Source organism: Equus asinus, chromosome 18 (assembly GCF_041296235.1).
Source record: "Equus asinus isolate D_3611 breed Donkey chromosome 18, EquAss-T2T_v2, whole genome shotgun sequence".
Taxonomy (NCBI): Eukaryota; Metazoa; Chordata; class Mammalia; order Perissodactyla; family Equidae; genus Equus; species Equus asinus.
The window spans coordinates 44,215,556-44,232,797 of NC_091807.1; positions in this window are offsets into that span (position 1 = coordinate 44,215,556).

Sequence of the window (17,242 nt, forward strand, 5' to 3'; positions counted from 1 at the left end):
CCGACAGGTGGTTCTGGCGAGTCGAGCAGGTGCTTCCGGCATGCTCGGCAGGTGCTTCCGGTGTCATTGGCATGTGGTTCTGGCAGGTCTGAGAGGTGGTTCCGGCATGCCTGACAGGTGATTCCGGAGTGTTCGCCAAGCGGTTCTGGCATAGGCGGCAGGTGATTTTGCCATGTCCAGAATGTGGTTCCAGCGAGTCGAACATGTGGTTCCGGCGTGTCCGGCAGGTGTTTCCGGTCTGTCCAGCAGGTGGTTCTGGGGTGTCCGGCATGAGGTTCTGGCACGTCTGAGAGGTGGTTCCGGCCGGCCCGACATGCGTTTCCGGAGTGTCCGCCACGTGGTTCAGGCACGTCTGAGAGGTGGTTCCAGCATGCCCGGCAGGTTTTCCCGGAGAGTCCTCCAAGTGGTTCTGGCGTAGCCCGCAGGTGATTTTGGTGTGTCCGGCAGGTTGTTCCGTTCTGTCCGATAGGTTGTTCCGGCATGTCCAGCACGTGCTTCTGGCACTTCTGAGAGGTGGTTCTGGCATGCCGGGCAGGTTATTCCGGAGTGTCCGGTAAGTGGTTCTGGTGTAGCCGGCAGTTCATTTTGGCGTGTCTGGCACATGGGTCCTGCGAGTCGAGCAGGTGGTTCCGGCGTGCTCGGCAGGTGGTCCAGGCATGTCCGGCAGGTGGTTCCAGTCTGTCCAGGACGTGGTTCCAGCGTGTCCGGCACGTGGTTCTCTTACGTCTGAGAGGTGGTTCCTGCATGCCTGGCAGGTTATTGCGGATTGTCTGCCAGGTGGTTCTCTCATAGCCAGCTGTTGATTTTGGCCTGTCAGGCAGGTGGTTCTGGTGAGTCCAGCAGGTGGCTCCGGCGTGCTCGGCAGGTGGTTCTGGCATGTCTGGCAGGTGGTTCCGGCGAGTTGAGCATCTGGTTCCAGCCTGTCCGTCAGGTTAGGGTTAGGGATAGGGTTAGGGTTACGGTTAGGGTTAGGGTTTAGGGTTTGGGGTTAGGGGTTAGGGTTAGGGGTAGGGTTAGGGTTAGGGTTACGGTTGCGTTAGGGTTTAGGGTTAGGCTTAGGGTTAGGGGTTAGGGTTAGGGTTAGGGTTTGGGGATAGGGTTAGGGTTAGGGTTAGGGTTAGGGCCCGGCAGGTGGTTCCGGCGAGGCGAGCAGGTGGCTCCGGCGTGCTTGGCACGTGCTTGCGCTGGGCCCGGCAGCTGGTTCCGGCGAGGCGAGCAGGTGGCTCCGGCGCGTTCGGCAGGTGCTTCCGCTGCACCCGGCAGGTGGTTCCGGCGAGGCGAGCAGGTGGCTCCGGCGCGCCCAGCAGGTGGTTCCGGCGAGGCGAGCAGGTGGCTCCGGCGCGCTCGGCAGGTGCTTCCGCTGGGCCAGGCTGGTGTTTCCGTCGAGGCGAGCAGGTGGCTCCGGCGCGCTCGGCAGGTGCTTCCGCTGCGCCCAGCAGGTGGTTCCGGCGAGGCGAGCAGGTTGTTCCTGCGTGCTCGGCAGGTGGTTCAGTTGGGTCTGGCAGGTGGTTTCGGTCTGTTCGGGGTGCGGTTCCAGCATCTCAGGCACATGGATCTGGCACGTCTGAGAGGTTGTTCCGGCTGGCCCAACAGGTGTTTCTGGAGTCTCCGCCAAGTGGTTCTGGCGTAGCTGGCAGGTGATGTTGGCGTGACTGGCAGGTGGTTCCAGCCAGCCCGGCAGGTGTTTCCGGAGTGTTCACCAACTGGCTGTGGCGTAGCCGGCAGGTGATTTTGGCGTGTCCGACAGGTGGTTCTGGCGAGTCGAGCAGGTGCTTCCGGCATGCTCGGCAGGTGCTTCCGGTGTCATTGGCATGTGGTTCTGGCAGGTCTGAGAGGTGGTTCCGGCATGCCTGACAGGTGATTCCGGAGTGTTCGCCAAGCGGTTCTGGCATAGGCGGCAGGTGATTTTGCCATGTCCAGAATGTGGTTCCAGCGAGTCGAACATGTGGTTCCGGCGTGTCCGGCAGGTGTTTCCGGTCTGTCCAGCAGGTGGTTCTGGGGTGTCCGGCATGAGGTTCTGGCACGTCTGAGAGGTGGTTCCGGCCGGCCCGACATGCGTTTCCGGAGTGTCCGCCACGTGGTTCAGGCACGTCTGAGAGGTGGTTCCAGCATGCCCGGCAGGTTTTCCCGGAGAGTCCTCCAAGTGGTTCTGGCGTAGCCCGCAGGTGATTTTGGTGTGTCCGGCAGGTTGTTCCGTTCTGTCCGATAGGTTGTTCCGGCATGTCCAGCACGTGCTTCTGGCACTTCTGAGAGGTGGTTCTGGCATGCCGGGCAGGTTATTCCGGAGTGTCCGGTAAGTGGTTCTGGTGTAGCCGGCAGTTCATTTTGGCGTGTCTGGCACATGGGTCCTGCGAGTCGAGCAGGTGGTTCCGGCGTGCTCGGCAGGTGGTCCAGGCATGTCCGGCAGGTGGTTCCAGTCTGTCCAGGACGTGGTTCCAGCGTGTCCGGCACGTGGTTCTCTTACGTCTGAGAGGTGGTTCCTGCATGCCTGGCAGGTTATTGCGGATTGTCTGCCAGGTGGTTCTCTCATAGCCAGCTGTTGATTTTGGCCTGTCAGGCAGGTGGTTCTGGTGAGTCCAGCAGGTGGCTCCGGCGTGCTCGGCAGGTGGTTCTGGCATGTCTGGCAGGTGGTTCCGGCGAGTTGAGCATCTGGTTCCAGCCTGTCCGTCAGGTTAGGGTTAGGGATAGGGTTAGGGTTACGGTTAGGGTTAGGGTTTAGGGTTTGGGGTTAGGGGTTAGGGTTAGGGGTAGGGTTAGGGTTAGGGTTACGGTTGGGTTAGGGTTTAGGGTTAGGCTTAGGGTTAGGGGTTAGGGTTAGGGTTAGGGTTTGGGGATAGGGTTAGGGTTAGGGTTAGGGTTAGGGCCCGGCAGGTGGTTCCGGCGAGGCGAGCAGGTGGCTCCGGCGTGCTTGGCACGTGCTTGCGCTGGGCCCGGCAGCTGGTTCCGGCGAGGCGAGCAGGTGGCTCCGGCGCGCTCGGCAGGTGCTTCCGCTGCACCCGGCAGGTGGTTCCGGCGAGGCGAGCAGGTGGCTCCGGCGCGCCCAGCAGGTGGTTCCGGCGAGGCGAGCAGGTGGCTCCGGCGCGCTCGGCAGGTGCTTCCGCTGGGCCAGGCTGGTGTTTCCGTCGAGGCGAGCAGGTGGCTCCGGCGCGCTCGGCAGGTGCTTCCGCTGCGCCCAGCAGGTGGTTCCGGCGAGGCGAGCAGGTTGTTCCTGCGTGCTCGGCAGGTGGTTCAGTTGGGTCTGGCAGGTGGTTTCGGTCTGTTCGGGGTGCGGTTCCAGCATCTCAGGCACATGGTTCTGGCACGTCTGAGAGGTTGTTCCGGCTGGCCCAACAGGTGTTTCTGGAGTCTCCGCCAAGTGGTTCTGGCGTAGCTGGCAGGTGATGTTGGCGTGACTGGCAGGTGGTTCCAGCCAGCCCGGCAGGTGTTTCCGGAGTGTTCACCAACTGGCTGTGGCGTAGCCGGCAGGTGATTTTGGCGTGTCCGACAGGTGGTTCTGGCGAGTCGAGCAGGTGCTTCCGGCATGCTCGGCAGGTGCTTCCGGTGTCATTGGCATGTGGTTCTGGCAGGTCTGAGAGGTGGTTCCGGCATGCCTGACAGGTGATTCCGGAGTGTTCGCCAAGCGGTTCTGGCATAGGCGGCAGGTGATTTTGCCATGTCCAGAATGTGGTTCCAGCGAGTCGAACATGTGGTTCCGGCGTGTCCGGCAGGTGTTTCCGGTCTGTCCAGCAGGTGGTTCTGGGGTGTCCGGCATGAGGTTCTGGCACGTCTGAGAGGTGGTTCCGGCCGGCCCGACATGCGTTTCCGGAGTGTCCGCCACGTGGTTCAGGCACGTCTGAGAGGTGGTTCCAGCATGCCCGGCAGGTTTTCCCGGAGAGTCCTCCAAGTGGTTCTGGCGTAGCCCGCAGGTGATTTTGGTGTGTCCGGCAGGTTGTTCCGTTCTGTCCGATAGGTTGTTCCGGCATGTCCAGCACGTGCTTCTGGCACTTCTGAGAGGTGGTTCTGGCATGCCGGGCAGGTTATTCCGGAGTGTCCGGTAAGTGGTTCTGGTGTAGCCGGCAGTTCATTTTGGCGTGTCTGGCACATGGGTCCTGCGAGTCGAGCAGGTGGTTCCGGCGTGCTCGGCAGGTGGTCCAGGCATGTCCGGCAGGTGGTTCCAGTCTGTCCAGGACGTGGTTCCAGCGTGTCCGGCACGTGGTTCTCTTACGTCTGAGAGGTGGTTCCTGCATGCCTGGCAGGTTATTGCGGATTGTCTGCCAGGTGGTTCTCTCATAGCCAGCTGTTGATTTTGGCCTGTCAGGCAGGTGGTTCTGGTGAGTCCAGCAGGTGGCTCCGGCGTGCTCGGCAGGTGGTTCTGGCATGTCTGGCAGGTGGTTCCGGCGAGTTGAGCATCTGGTTCCAGCCTGTCCGTCAGGTTAGGGTTAGGGATAGGGTTAGGGTTACGGTTAGGGTTAGGGTTTAGGGTTTGGGGTTAGGGGTTAGGGTTAGGGGTAGGGTTAGGGTTAGGGTTACGGTTGGGTTAGGGTTTAGGGTTAGGCTTAGGGTTAGGGGTTAGGGTTAGGGTTAGGGTTTGGGGATAGGGTTAGGGTTAGGGTTAGGGTTAGGGCCCGGCAGGTGGTTCCGGCGAGGCGAGCAGGTGGCTCCGGCGTGCTTGGCACGTGCTTGCGCTGGGCCCGGCAGCTGGTTCCGGCGAGGCGAGCAGGTGGCTCCGGCGCGCTCGGCAGGTGCTTCCGCTGCACCCGGCAGGTGGTTCCGGCGAGGCGAGCAGGTGGCTCCGGCGCGCCCAGCAGGTGGTTCCGGCGAGGCGAGCAGGTGGCTCCGGCGCGCTCGGCAGGTGCTTCCGCTGGGCCAGGCTGGTGTTTCCGTCGAGGCGAGCAGGTGGCTCCGGCGCGCTCGGCAGGTGCTTCCGCTGCGCCCAGCAGGTGGTTCCGGCGAGGCGAGCAGGTTGTTCCTGCGTGCTCGGCAGGTGGTTCAGTTGGGTCTGGCAGGTGGTTTCGGTCTGTTCGGGGTGCGGTTCCAGCATCTCAGGCACATGGTTCTGGCACGTCTGAGAGGTTGTTCCGGCTGGCCCAACAGGTGTTTCTGGAGTCTCCGCCAAGTGGTTCTGGCGTAGCTGGCAGGTGATGTTGGCGTGACTGGCAGGTGGTTCCAGCCAGCCCGGCAGGTGTTTCCGGAGTGTTCACCAACTGGCTGTGGCATAGCCGGCAGGTGATTTTGGCGTGTCCGACAGGTGGTTCTGGCGAGTCGAGCAGGTGCTTCCGGCATGCTCGGCAGGTGCTTCCGGTGTCATTGGCATGTGGTTCTGGCAGGTCTGAGAGGTGGTTCCGGCATGCCTGACAGGTGATTCCGGAGTGTTCGCCAAGCGGTTCTGGCATAGGCGGCAGGTGATTTTGCCATGTCCAGAATGTGGTTCCAGCGAGTCGAACATGTGGTTCCGGCGTGTCCGGCAGGTGTTTCCGGTCTGTCCAGCAGGTGGTTCTGGGGTGTCCGGCATGAGGTTCTGGCACGTCTGAGAGGTGGTTCCGGCCGGCCCGACATGCGTTTCCGGAGTGTCCGCCACGTGGTTCAGGCACGTCTGAGAGGTGGTTCCAGCATGCCCGGCAGGTTTTCCCGGAGAGTCCTCCAAGTGGTTCTGGCGTAGCCCGCAGGTGATTTTGGTGTGTCCGGCAGGTTGTTCCGTTCTGTCCGATAGGTTGTTCCGGCATGTCCAGCACGTGCTTCTGGCACTTCTGAGAGGTGGTTCTGGCATGCCGGGCAGGTTATTCCGGAGTGTCCGGTAAGTGGTTCTGGTGTAGCCGGCAGTTCATTTTGGCGTGTCTGGCACATGGGTCCTGCGAGTCGAGCAGGTGGTTCCGGCGTGCTCGGCAGGTGGTCCAGGCATGTCCGGCAGGTGGTTCCAGTCTGTCCAGGACGTGGTTCCAGCGTGTCCGGCACGTGGTTCTCTTACGTCTGAGAGGTGGTTCCTGCATGCCTGGCAGGTTATTGCGGATTGTCTGCCAGGTGGTTCTCTCATAGCCAGCTGTTGATTTTGGCCTGTCAGGCAGGTGGTTCTGGTGAGTCCAGCAGGTGGCTCCGGCGTGCTCGGCAGGTGGTTCTGGCATGTCTGGCAGGTGGTTCCGGCGAGTTGAGCATCTGGTTCCAGCCTGTCCGTCAGGTTAGGGTTAGGGATAGGGTTAGGGTTACGGTTAGGGTTAGGGTTTAGGGTTTGGGGTTAGGGGTTAGGGTTAGGGGTAGGGTTAGGGTTAGGGTTACGGTTGCGTTAGGGTTTAGGGTTAGGCTTAGGGTTAGGGGTTAGGGTTAGGGTTAGGGTTTGGGGATAGGGTTAGGGTTAGGGTTAGGGTTAGGGCCCGGCAGGTGGTTCCGGCGAGGCGAGCAGGTGGCTCCGGCGTGCTTGGCACGTGCTTGCGCTGGGCCCGGCAGCTGGTTCCGGCGAGGCGAGCAGGTGGCTCCGGCGCGCTCGGCAGGTGCTTCCGCTGCACCCGGCAGGTGGTTCCGGCGAGGCGAGCAGGTGGCTCCGGCGCGCCCAGCAGGTGGTTCCGGCGAGGCGAGCAGGTGGCTCCGGCGCGCTCGGCAGGTGCTTCCGCTGGGCCAGGCTGGTGTTTCCGTCGAGGCGAGCAGGTGGCTCCGGCGCGCTCGGCAGGTGCTTCCGCTGCGCCCAGCAGGTGGTTCCGGCGAGGCGAGCAGGTTGTTCCTGCGTGCTCGGCAGGTGGTTCAGTTGGGTCTGGCAGGTGGTTTCGGTCTGTTCGGGGTGCGGTTCCAGCATCTCAGGCACATGGTTCTGGCACGTCTGAGAGGTTGTTCCGGCTGGCCCAACAGGTGTTTCTGGAGTCTCCGCCAAGTGGTTCTGGCGTAGCTGGCAGGTGATGTTGGCGTGACTGGCAGGTGGTTCCAGCCAGCCCGGCAGGTGTTTCCGGAGTGTTCACCAACTGGCTGTGGCGTAGCCGGCAGGTGATTTTGGCGTGTCCGACAGGTGGTTCTGGCGAGTCGAGCAGGTGCTTCCGGCATGCTCGGCAGGTGCTTCCGGTGTCATTGGCATGTGGTTCTGGCAGGTCTGAGAGGTGGTTCCGGCATGCCTGACAGGTGATTCCGGAGTGTTCGCCAAGCGGTTCTGGCATAGGCGGCAGGTGATTTTGCCATGTCCAGAATGTGGTTCCAGCGAGTCGAACATGTGGTTCCGGCGTGTCCGGCAGGTGTTTCCGGTCTGTCCAGCAGGTGGTTCTGGGGTGTCCGGCATGAGGTTCTGGCACGTCTGAGAGGTGGTTCCGGCCGGCCCGACATGCGTTTCCGGAGTGTCCGCCACGTGGTTCAGGCACGTCTGAGAGGTGGTTCCAGCATGCCCGGCAGGTTTTCCCGGAGAGTCCTCCAAGTGGTTCTGGCGTAGCCCGCAGGTGATTTTGGTGTGTCCGGCAGGTTGTTCCGTTCTGTCCGATAGGTTGTTCCGGCATGTCCAGCACGTGCTTCTGGCACTTCTGAGAGGTGGTTCTGGCATGCCGGGCAGGTTATTCCGGAGTGTCCGGTAAGTGGTTCTGGTGTAGCCGGCAGTTCATTTTGGCGTGTCTGGCACATGGGTCCTGCGAGTCGAGCAGGTGGTTCCGGCGTGCTCGGCAGGTGGTCCAGGCATGTCCGGCAGGTGGTTCCAGTCTGTCCAGGACGTGGTTCCAGCGTGTCCGGCACGTGGTTCTCTTACGTCTGAGAGGTGGTTCCTGCATGCCTGGCAGGTTATTGCGGATTGTCTGCCAGGTGGTTCTCTCATAGCCAGCTGTTGATTTTGGCCTGTCAGGCAGGTGGTTCTGGTGAGTCCAGCAGGTGGCTCCGGCGTGCTCGGCAGGTGGTTCTGGCATGTCTGGCAGGTGGTTCCGGCGAGTTGAGCATCTGGTTCCAGCCTGTCCGTCAGGTTAGGGTTAGGGATAGGGTTAGGGTTACGGTTAGGGTTAGGGTTTAGGGTTTGGGGTTAGGGGTTAGGGTTAGGGGTAGGGTTAGGGTTAGGGTTACGGTTGCGTTAGGGTTTAGGGTTAGGCTTAGGGTTAGGGGTTAGGGTTAGGGTTAGGGTTTGGGGATAGGGTTAGGGTTAGGGTTAGGGTTAGGGCCCGGCAGGTGGTTCCGGCGAGGCGAGCAGGTGGCTCCGGCGTGCTTGGCACGTGCTTGCGCTGGGCCCGGCAGCTGGTTCCGGCGAGGCGAGCAGGTGGCTCCGGCGCGCTCGGCAGGTGCTTCCGCTGCACCCGGCAGGTGGTTCCGGCGAGGCGAGCAGGTGGCTCCGGCGCGCCCAGCAGGTGGTTCCGGCGAGGCGAGCAGGTGGCTCCGGCGCGCTCGGCAGGTGCTTCCGCTGGGCCAGGCTGGTGTTTCCGTCGAGGCGAGCAGGTGGCTCCGGCGCGCTCGGCAGGTGCTTCCGCTGCGCCCAGCAGGTGGTTCCGGCGAGGCGAGCAGGTTGTTCCTGCGTGCTCGGCAGGTGGTTCAGTTGGGTCTGGCAGGTGGTTTCGGTCTGTTCGGGGTGCGGTTCCAGCATCTCAGGCACATGGTTCTGGCACGTCTGAGAGGTTGTTCCGGCTGGCCCAACAGGTGTTTCTGGAGTCTCCGCCAAGTGGTTCTGGCGTAGCTGGCAGGTGATGTTGGCGTGACTGGCAGGTGGTTCCAGCCAGCCCGGCAGGTGTTTCCGGAGTGTTCACCAACTGGCTGTGGCGTAGCCGGCAGGTGATTTTGGCGTGTCCGACAGGTGGTTCTGGCGAGTCGAGCAGGTGCTTCCGGCATGCTCGGCAGGTGCTTCCGGTGTCATTGGCATGTGGTTCTGGCAGGTCTGAGAGGTGGTTCCGGCATGCCTGACAGGTGATTCCGGAGTGTTCGCCAAGCGGTTCTGGCATAGGCGGCAGGTGATTTTGCCATGTCCAGAATGTGGTTCCAGCGAGTCGAACATGTGGTTCCGGCGTGTCCGGCAGGTGTTTCCGGTCTGTCCAGCAGGTGGTTCTGGGGTGTCCGGCATGAGGTTCTGGCACGTCTGAGAGGTGGTTCCGGCCGGCCCGACATGCGTTTCCGGAGTGTCCGCCACGTGGTTCAGGCACGTCTGAGAGGTGGTTCCAGCATGCCCGGCAGGTTTTCCCGGAGAGTCCTCCAAGTGGTTCTGGCGTAGCCCGCAGGTGATTTTGGTGTGTCCGGCAGGTTGTTCCGTTCTGTCCGATAGGTTGTTCCGGCATGTCCAGCACGTGCTTCTGGCACTTCTGAGAGGTGGTTCTGGCATGCCGGGCAGGTTATTCCGGAGTGTCCGGTAAGTGGTTCTGGTGTAGCCGGCAGTTCATTTTGGCGTGTCTGGCACATGGGTCCTGCGAGTCGAGCAGGTGGTTGCGGCGTGCTCGGCAGGTGGTCCAGGCATGTCCGGCAGGTGGTTCCAGTCTGTCCAGGACGTGGTTCCAGCGTGTCCGGCACGTGGTTCTCTTACGTCTGAGAGGTGGTTCCTGCATGCCTGGCAGGTTATTGCGGATTGTCTGCCAGGTGGTTCTCTCATAGCCAGCTGTTGATTTTGGCCTGTCAGGCAGGTGGTTCTGGTGAGTCCAGCAGGTGGCTCCGGCGTGCTCGGCAGGTGGTTCTGGCATGTCTGGCAGGTGGTTCCGGCGAGTTGAGCATCTGGTTCCAGCCTGTCCGTCAGGTTAGGGTTAGGGATAGGGTTAGGGTTACGGTTAGGGTTAGGGTTTAGGGTTTGGGGTTAGGGGTTAGGGTTAGGGGTAGGGTTAGGGTTAGGGTTACGGTTGGGTTAGGGTTTAGGGTTAGGCTTAGGGTTAGGGGTTAGGGTTAGGGTTAGGGTTTGGGGATAGGGTTAGGGTTAGGGTTAGGGTTAGGGCCCGGCAGGTGGTTCCGGCGAGGCGAGCAGGTGGCTCCGGCGTGCTTGGCACGTGCTTGCGCTGGGCCCGGCAGCTGGTTCCGGCGAGGCGAGCAGGTGGCTCCGGCGCGCTCGGCAGGTGCTTCCGCTGCACCCGGCAGGTGGTTCCGGCGAGGCGAGCAGGTGGCTCCGGCGCGCCCAGCAGGTGGTTCCGGCGAGGCGAGCAGGTGGCTCCGGCGCGCTCGGCAGGTGCTTCCGCTGGGCCAGGCTGGTGTTTCCGTCGAGGCGAGCAGGTGGCTCCGGCGCGCTCGGCAGGTGCTTCCGCTGCGCCCAGCAGGTGGTTCCGGCGAGGCGAGCAGGTTGTTCCTGCGTGCTCGGCAGGTGGTTCAGTTGGGTCTGGCAGGTGGTTTCGGTCTGTTCGGGGTGCGGTTCCAGCATCTCAGGCACATGGTTCTGGCACGTCTGAGAGGTTGTTCCGGCTGGCCCAACAGGTGTTTCTGGAGTCTCCGCCAAGTGGTTCTGGCGTAGCTGGCAGGTGATGTTGGCGTGACTGGCAGGTGGTTCCAGCCAGCCCGGCAGGTGTTTCCGGAGTGTTCACCAACTGGCTGTGGCGTAGCCGGCAGGTGATTTTGGCGTGTCCGACAGGTGGTTCTGGCGAGTCGAGCAGGTGCTTCCGGCATGCTCGGCAGGTGCTTCCGGTGTCATTGGCATGTGGTTCTGGCAGGTCTGAGAGGTGGTTCCGGCATGCCTGACAGGTGATTCCGGAGTGTTCGCCAAGCGGTTCTGGCATAGGCGGCAGGTGATTTTGCCATGTCCAGAATGTGGTTCCAGCGAGTCGAACATGTGGTTCCGGCGTGTCCGGCAGGTGTTTCCGGTCTGTCCAGCAGGTGGTTCTGGGGTGTCCGGCATGAGGTTCTGGCACGTCTGAGAGGTGGTTCCGGCCGGCCCGACATGCGTTTCCGGAGTGTCCGCCACGTGGTTCAGGCACGTCTGAGAGGTGGTTCCAGCATGCCCGGCAGGTTTTCCCGGAGAGTCCTCCAAGTGGTTCTGGCGTAGCCCGCAGGTGATTTTGGTGTGTCCGGCAGGTTGTTCCGTTCTGTCCGATAGGTTGTTCCGGCATGTCCAGCACGTGCTTCTGGCACTTCTGAGAGGTGGTTCTGGCATGCCGGGCAGGTTATTCCGGAGTGTCCGGTAAGTGGTTCTGGTGTAGCCGGCAGTTCATTTTGGCGTGTCTGGCACATGGGTCCTGCGAGTCGAGCAGGTGGTTCCGGCGTGCTCGGCAGGTGGTCCAGGCATGTCCGGCAGGTGGTTCCAGTCTGTCCAGGACGTGGTTCCAGCGTGTCCGGCACGTGGTTCTCTTACGTCTGAGAGGTGGTTCCTGCATGCCTGGCAGGTTATTGCGGATTGTCTGCCAGGTGGTTCTCTCATAGCCAGCTGTTGATTTTGGCCTGTCAGGCAGGTGGTTCTGGTGAGTCCAGCAGGTGGCTCCGGCGTGCTCGGCAGGTGGTTCTGGCATGTCTGGCAGGTGGTTCCGGCGAGTTGAGCATCTGGTTCCAGCCTGTCCGTCAGGTTAGGGTTAGGGATAGGGTTAGGGTTACGGTTAGGGTTAGGGTTTAGGGTTTGGGGTTAGGGGTTAGGGTTAGGGGTAGGGTTAGGGTTAGGGTTACGGTTGCGTTAGGGTTTAGGGTTAGGCTTAGGGTTAGGGGTTAGGGTTAGGGTTAGGGTTTGGGGATAGGGTTAGGGTTAGGGTTAGGGTTAGGGCCCGGCAGGTGGTTCCGGCGAGGCGAGCAGGTGGCTCCGGCGTGCTTGGCACGTGCTTGCGCTGGGCCCGGCAGCTGGTTCCGGCGAGGCGAGCAGGTGGCTCCGGCGCGCCCAGCAGGTGGTTCCGGCGAGGCGAGCAGGTGGCTCCGGCGCGCTCGGCAGGTGCTTCCGCTGGGCCAGGCTGGTGTTTCCGTCGAGGCGAGCAGGTGGCTCCGGCGCGCTCGGCAGGTGCTTCCGCTGCGCCCAGCAGGTGGTTCCGGCGAGGCGAGCAGGTTGTTCCTGCGTGCTCGGCAGGTGGTTCAGTTGGGTCTGGCAGGTGGTTTCGGTCTGTTCGGGGTGCGGTTCCAGCATCTCAGGCACATGGTTCTGGCACGTCTGAGAGGTTGTTCCGGCTGGCCCAACAGGTGTTTCTGGAGTCTCCGCCAAGTGGTTCTGGCGTAGCTGGCAGGTGATGTTGGCGTGACTGGCAGGTGGTTCCAGCCAGCCCGGCAGGTGTTTCCGGAGTGTTCACCAACTGGCTGTGGCGTAGCCGGCAGGTGATTTTGGCGTGTCCGACAGGTGGTTCTGGCGAGTCGAGCAGGTGCTTCCGGCATGCTCGGCAGGTGCTTCCGGTGTCATTGGCATGTGGTTCTGGCAGGTCTGAGAGGTGGTTCCGGCATGCCTGACAGGTGATTCCGGAGTGTTCGCCAAGCGGTTCTGGCATAGGCGGCAGGTGATTTTGCCATGTCCAGAATGTGGTTCCAGCGAGTCGAACATGTGGTTCCGGCGTGTCCGGCAGGTGTTTCCGGTCTGTCCAGCAGGTGGTTCTGGGGTGTCCGGCATGAGGTTCTGGCACGTCTGAGAGGTGGTTCCGGCCGGCCCGACATGCGTTTCCGGAGTGTCCGCCACGTGGTTCAGGCACGTCTGAGAGGTGGTTCCAGCATGCCCGGCAGGTTTTCCCGGAGAGTCCTCCAAGTGGTTCTGGCGTAGCCCGCAGGTGATTTTGGTGTGTCCGGCAGGTTGTTCCGTTCTGTCCGATAGGTTGTTCCGGCATGTCCAGCACGTGCTTCTGGCACTTCTGAGAGGTGGTTCTGGCATGCCGGGCAGGTTATTCCGGAGTGTCCGGTAAGTGGTTCTGGTGTAGCCGGCAGTTCATTTTGGCGTGTCTGGCACATGGGTCCTGCGAGTCGAGCAGGTGGTTCCGGCGTGCTCGGCAGGTGGTCCAGGCATGTCCGGCAGGTGGTTCCAGTCTGTCCAGGACGTGGTTCCAGCGTGTCCGGCACGTGGTTCTCTTACGTCTGAGAGGTGGTTCCTGCATGCCTGGCAGGTTATTGCGGATTGTCTGCCAGGTGGTTCTCTCATAGCCAGCTGTTGATTTTGGCCTGTCAGGCAGGTGGTTCTGGTGAGTCCAGCAGGTGGCTCCGGCGTGCTCGGCAGGTGGTTCTGGCATGTCTGGCAGGTGGTTCCGGCGAGTTGAGCATCTGGTTCCAGCCTGTCCGTCAGGTTAGGGTTAGGGATAGGGTTAGGGTTACGGTTAGGGTTAGGGTTTAGGGTTTGGGGTTAGGGGTTAGGGTTAGGGGTAGGGTTAGGGTTAGGGTTACGGTTGCGTTAGGGTTTAGGGTTAGGCTTAGGGTTAGGGGTTAGGGTTAGGGTTAGGGTTTGGGGATAGGGTTAGGGTTAGGGTTAGGGTTAGGGCCCGGCAGGTGGTTCCGGCGAGGCGAGCAGGTGGCTCCGGCGTGCTTGGCACGTGCTTGCGCTGGGCCCGGCAGCTGGTTCCGGCGAGGCGAGCAGGTGGCTCCGGCGCGTTCGGCAGGTGCTTCCGCTGCACCCGGCAGGTGGTTCCGGCGAGGCGAGCAGGTGGCTCCGGCGCGCCCAGCAGGTGGTTCCGGCGAGGCGAGCAGGTGGCTCCGGCGCGCTCGGCAGGTGCTTCCGCTGGGCCAGGCTGGTGTTTCCGTCGAGGCGAGCAGGTGGCTCCGGCGCGCTCGGCAGGTGCTTCCGCTGCGCCCAGCAGGTGGTTCCGGCGAGGCGAGCAGGTTGTTCCTGCGTGCTCGGCAGGTGGTTCAGTTGGGTCTGGCAGGTGGTTTCGGTCTGTTCGGGGTGCGGTTCCAGCATCTCAGGCACATGGTTCTGGCACGTCTGAGAGGTTGTTCCGGCTGGCCCAACAGGTGTTTCTGGAGTCTCCGCCAAGTGGTTCTGGCGTAGCTGGCAGGTGATGTTGGCGTGACTGGCAGGTGGTTCCAGCCAGCCCGGCAGGTGTTTCCGGAGTGTTCACCAACTGGCTGTGGCGTAGCCGGCAGGTGATTTTGGCGTGTCCGACAGGTGGTTCTGGCGAGTCGAGCAGGTGCTTCCGGCATGCTCGGCAGGTGCTTCCGGTGTCATTGGCATGTGGTTCTGGCAGGTCTGAGAGGTGGTTCCGGCATGCCTGACAGGTGATTCCGGAGTGTTCGCCAAGCGGTTCTGGCATAGGCGGCAGGTGATTTTGCCATGTCCAGAATGTGGTTCCAGCGAGTCGAACATGTGGTTCCGGCGTGTCCGGCAGGTGTTTCCGGTCTGTCCAGCAGGTGGTTCTGGGGTGTCCGGCATGAGGTTCTGGCACGTCTGAGAGGTGGTTCCGGCCGGCCCGACATGCGTTTCCGGAGTGTCCGCCACGTGGTTCAGGCACGTCTGAGAGGTGGTTCCAGCATGCCCGGCAGGTTTTCCCGGAGAGTCCTCCAAGTGGTTCTGGCGTAGCCCGCAGGTGATTTTGGTGTGTCCGGCAGGTTGTTCCGTTCTGTCCGATAGGTTGTTCCGGCATGTCCAGCACGTGCTTCTGGCACTTCTGAGAGGTGGTTCTGGCATGCCGGGCAGGTTATTCCGGAGTGTCCGGTAAGTGGTTCTGGTGTAGCCGGCAGTTCATTTTGGCGTGTCTGGCACATGGGTCCTGCGAGTCGAGCAGGTGGTTCCGGCGTGCTCGGCAGGTGGTCCAGGCATGTCCGGCAGGTGGTTCCAGTCTGTCCAGGACGTGGTTCCAGCGTGTCCGGCACGTGGTTCTCTTACGTCTGAGAGGTGGTTCCTGCATGCCTGGCAGGTTATTGCGGATTGTCTGCCAGGTGGTTCTCTCATAGCCAGCTGTTGATTTTGGCCTGTCAGGCAGGTGGTTCTGGTGAGTCCAGCAGGTGGCTCCGGCGTGCTCGGCAGGTGGTTCTGGCATGTCTGGCAGGTGGTTCCGGCGAGTTGAGCAGCTGGTTCCAGCCTGTCCGTCAGGTTAGGGTTAGGGATAGGGTTAGGGTTACGGTTAGGGTTAGGGTTTAGGGTTTGGGGTTAGGGGTTAGGGTTAGGGGTAGGGTTAGGGTTAGGGTTACGGTTGGGTTAGGGTTTAGGGTTAGGCTTAGGGTTAGGGGTTAGGGTTAGGGTTAGGGTTTGGGGATAGGGTTAGGGTTAGGGTTAGGGTTAGGGCCCGGCAGGTGGTTCTGGCGAGCCGAGCAGGTGGCTCCGGTGCGCCCGGCAGGTGCTTCCGCTGGGCCCGGCAGGTGGTTCCGGAGAGGCGAGCAGGTGGCTCCGGCGCGCCAGGCAGGTGGTTCCGGCGAGGCGAGCAGGTGGCTCCGGTGCGCTCGGCAGGTGCTTCCGCTGGGCCCGGCTGGTGTTTCCGGCGAGGCGAGCAGGTGGCTCCGGCGCGCTCGGCAGGTGCTTCCGCTGCGCCCGGCAGGTGGTTCCGGCGAGGCGAGCAGGTTGTTCCTGCGTGCTCGGCAGGTGGTTCAGTTGGGTCTGGCAGGTGGTTTCGGTCTGTTCGGGGTGTGGTTCCAGCATCTCAGGCACATGGTTCTGGCACGTCTGAGAGGTGGTTCCGGCTGGCCCAACAGGTGTTTCTGGAGTCTCCGCCAAGTGGTTCTGGTGTAGCTGGCAGGTGATGTTGGCGTGACTGGCAGGTGGTTCCAGCCAGCCCGGCAGGTGTTTCCGGAGTGTTCACCAACTGGCTGTGGCGTAGCCGGCAGGTGATTTTGGCGTGTCCGACAGGTGGTTCTGGCGAGTCGAGCAGGTGCTTCCGGCATGCTCGGCAGGTGCTTCCGGTGTCATTGGCATGTGGTTCTGGCAGGTCTGAGAGGTGGTTCCGGCATGCCTGACAGGTGATTCCGGAGTGTTCGCCAAGCGGTTCTGGCATAGGCGGCAGGTGATTTTGCCATGTCCAGAATGTGGTTCCAGCGAGTCGAACATGTGGTTCCGGCGTGTCCGGCAGGTGTTTCCGGTCTGTCCAGCAGGTGGTTCTGGGGTGTCCGGCATGAGGTTCTGGCACGTCTGAGAGGTGGTTCCGGCCGGCCCGACATGCGTTTCCGGAGTGTCCGCCACGTGGTTCAGGCACGTCTGAGAGGTGGTTCCAGCATGCCCGGCAGGTTTTCCCGGAGAGTCCTCCAAGTGGTTCTGGCGTAGCCCGCAGGTGATTTTGGTGTGTCCGGCAGGTTGTTCCGTTCTGTCCGATAGGTTGTTCCGGCATGTCCAGCACGTGCTTCTGGCACTTCTGAGAGGTGGTTCTGGCATGCCGGGCAGGTTATTCCGGAGTGTCCGGTAAGTGGTTCTGGTGTAGCCGGCAGTTCATTTTGGCGTGTCTGGCACATGGGTCCTGCGAGTCGAGCAGGTGGTTGCGGCGTGCTCGGCAGGTGGTCCAGGCATGTCCGGCAGGTGGTTCCAGTCTGTCCAGGACGTGGTTCCAGCGTGTCCGGCACGTGGTTCTCTTACGTCTGAGAGGTGGTTCCTGCATGCCTGGCAGGTTATTGCGGATTGTCTGCCAGGTGGTTCTCTCATAGCCAGCTGTTGATTTTGGCCTGTCAGGCAGGTGGTTCTGGTGAGTCCAGCAGGTGGCTCCGGCGTGCTCGGCAGGTGGTTCTGGCATGTCTGGCAGGTGGTTCCGGCGAGTTGAGCAGCTGGTTCCAGCCTGTCCGTCAGGTTAGGGTTAGGGATAGGGTTAGGGTTACGGTTAGGGTTAGGGTTTAGGGTTTGGGGTTAGGGGTTAGGGTTAGGGGTAGGGTTAGGGTTAGGGTTACGGTTGGGTTAGGGTTTAGGGTTAGGCTTAGGGTTAGGGGTTAGGGTTAGGGTTAGGGTTTGGGGATAGGGTTAGGGTTAGGGTTAGGGTTAGGGCCCGGCAGGTGGTTCTGGCGAACCGAGCAGGTGGCTCCGGCGCGCCCGGCAGGTGCTTCCGCTGGGCCCGGCAGGTGGTTCCGGAGAGGCGAGCAGGTGGCTCCGGCGCGCCGGGCAGGTGGTTCCGGCGAGGCGAGCAGGTGGCTCCGGTGCGCACGGCAGGTGCTTCCGCTGGGCCCGGCTGGTGTTTCCGGCGAGGCGAGCAGGTGGCTCCGGCGCGCTCGGAAGGTGCTTCCGCTGCGCCCGGCAGGTGGTTCCGGCGAGGCGAGCAGGTTGTTCCTGCGTGCTCGGCAGGTGGTTCAGTTGGGTCTGGCAGGTGGTTTCGGTCTGTTCGGGGTGTGGTTCCAGCATCTCAGGCACATGGTTCTGGCACGTCTGAGAGGTGGTTCCGGCTGGCCCAACAGGTGTTTCTGGAGTCTCCGCCAAGTGGTTCTGGCGTAGCTGGCAGGTGATGTTGGCGTGACTGGCAGGTGGTTCCAGCCAGCCCGGCAGGTGTTTCCGGAGTGTTCACCAACTGGCTGTGGCGTAGCCGGCAGGTGATTTTGGCGTGTCCGACAGGTGGTTCTGGCGAGTCGAGCAGGTGCTTCCGGC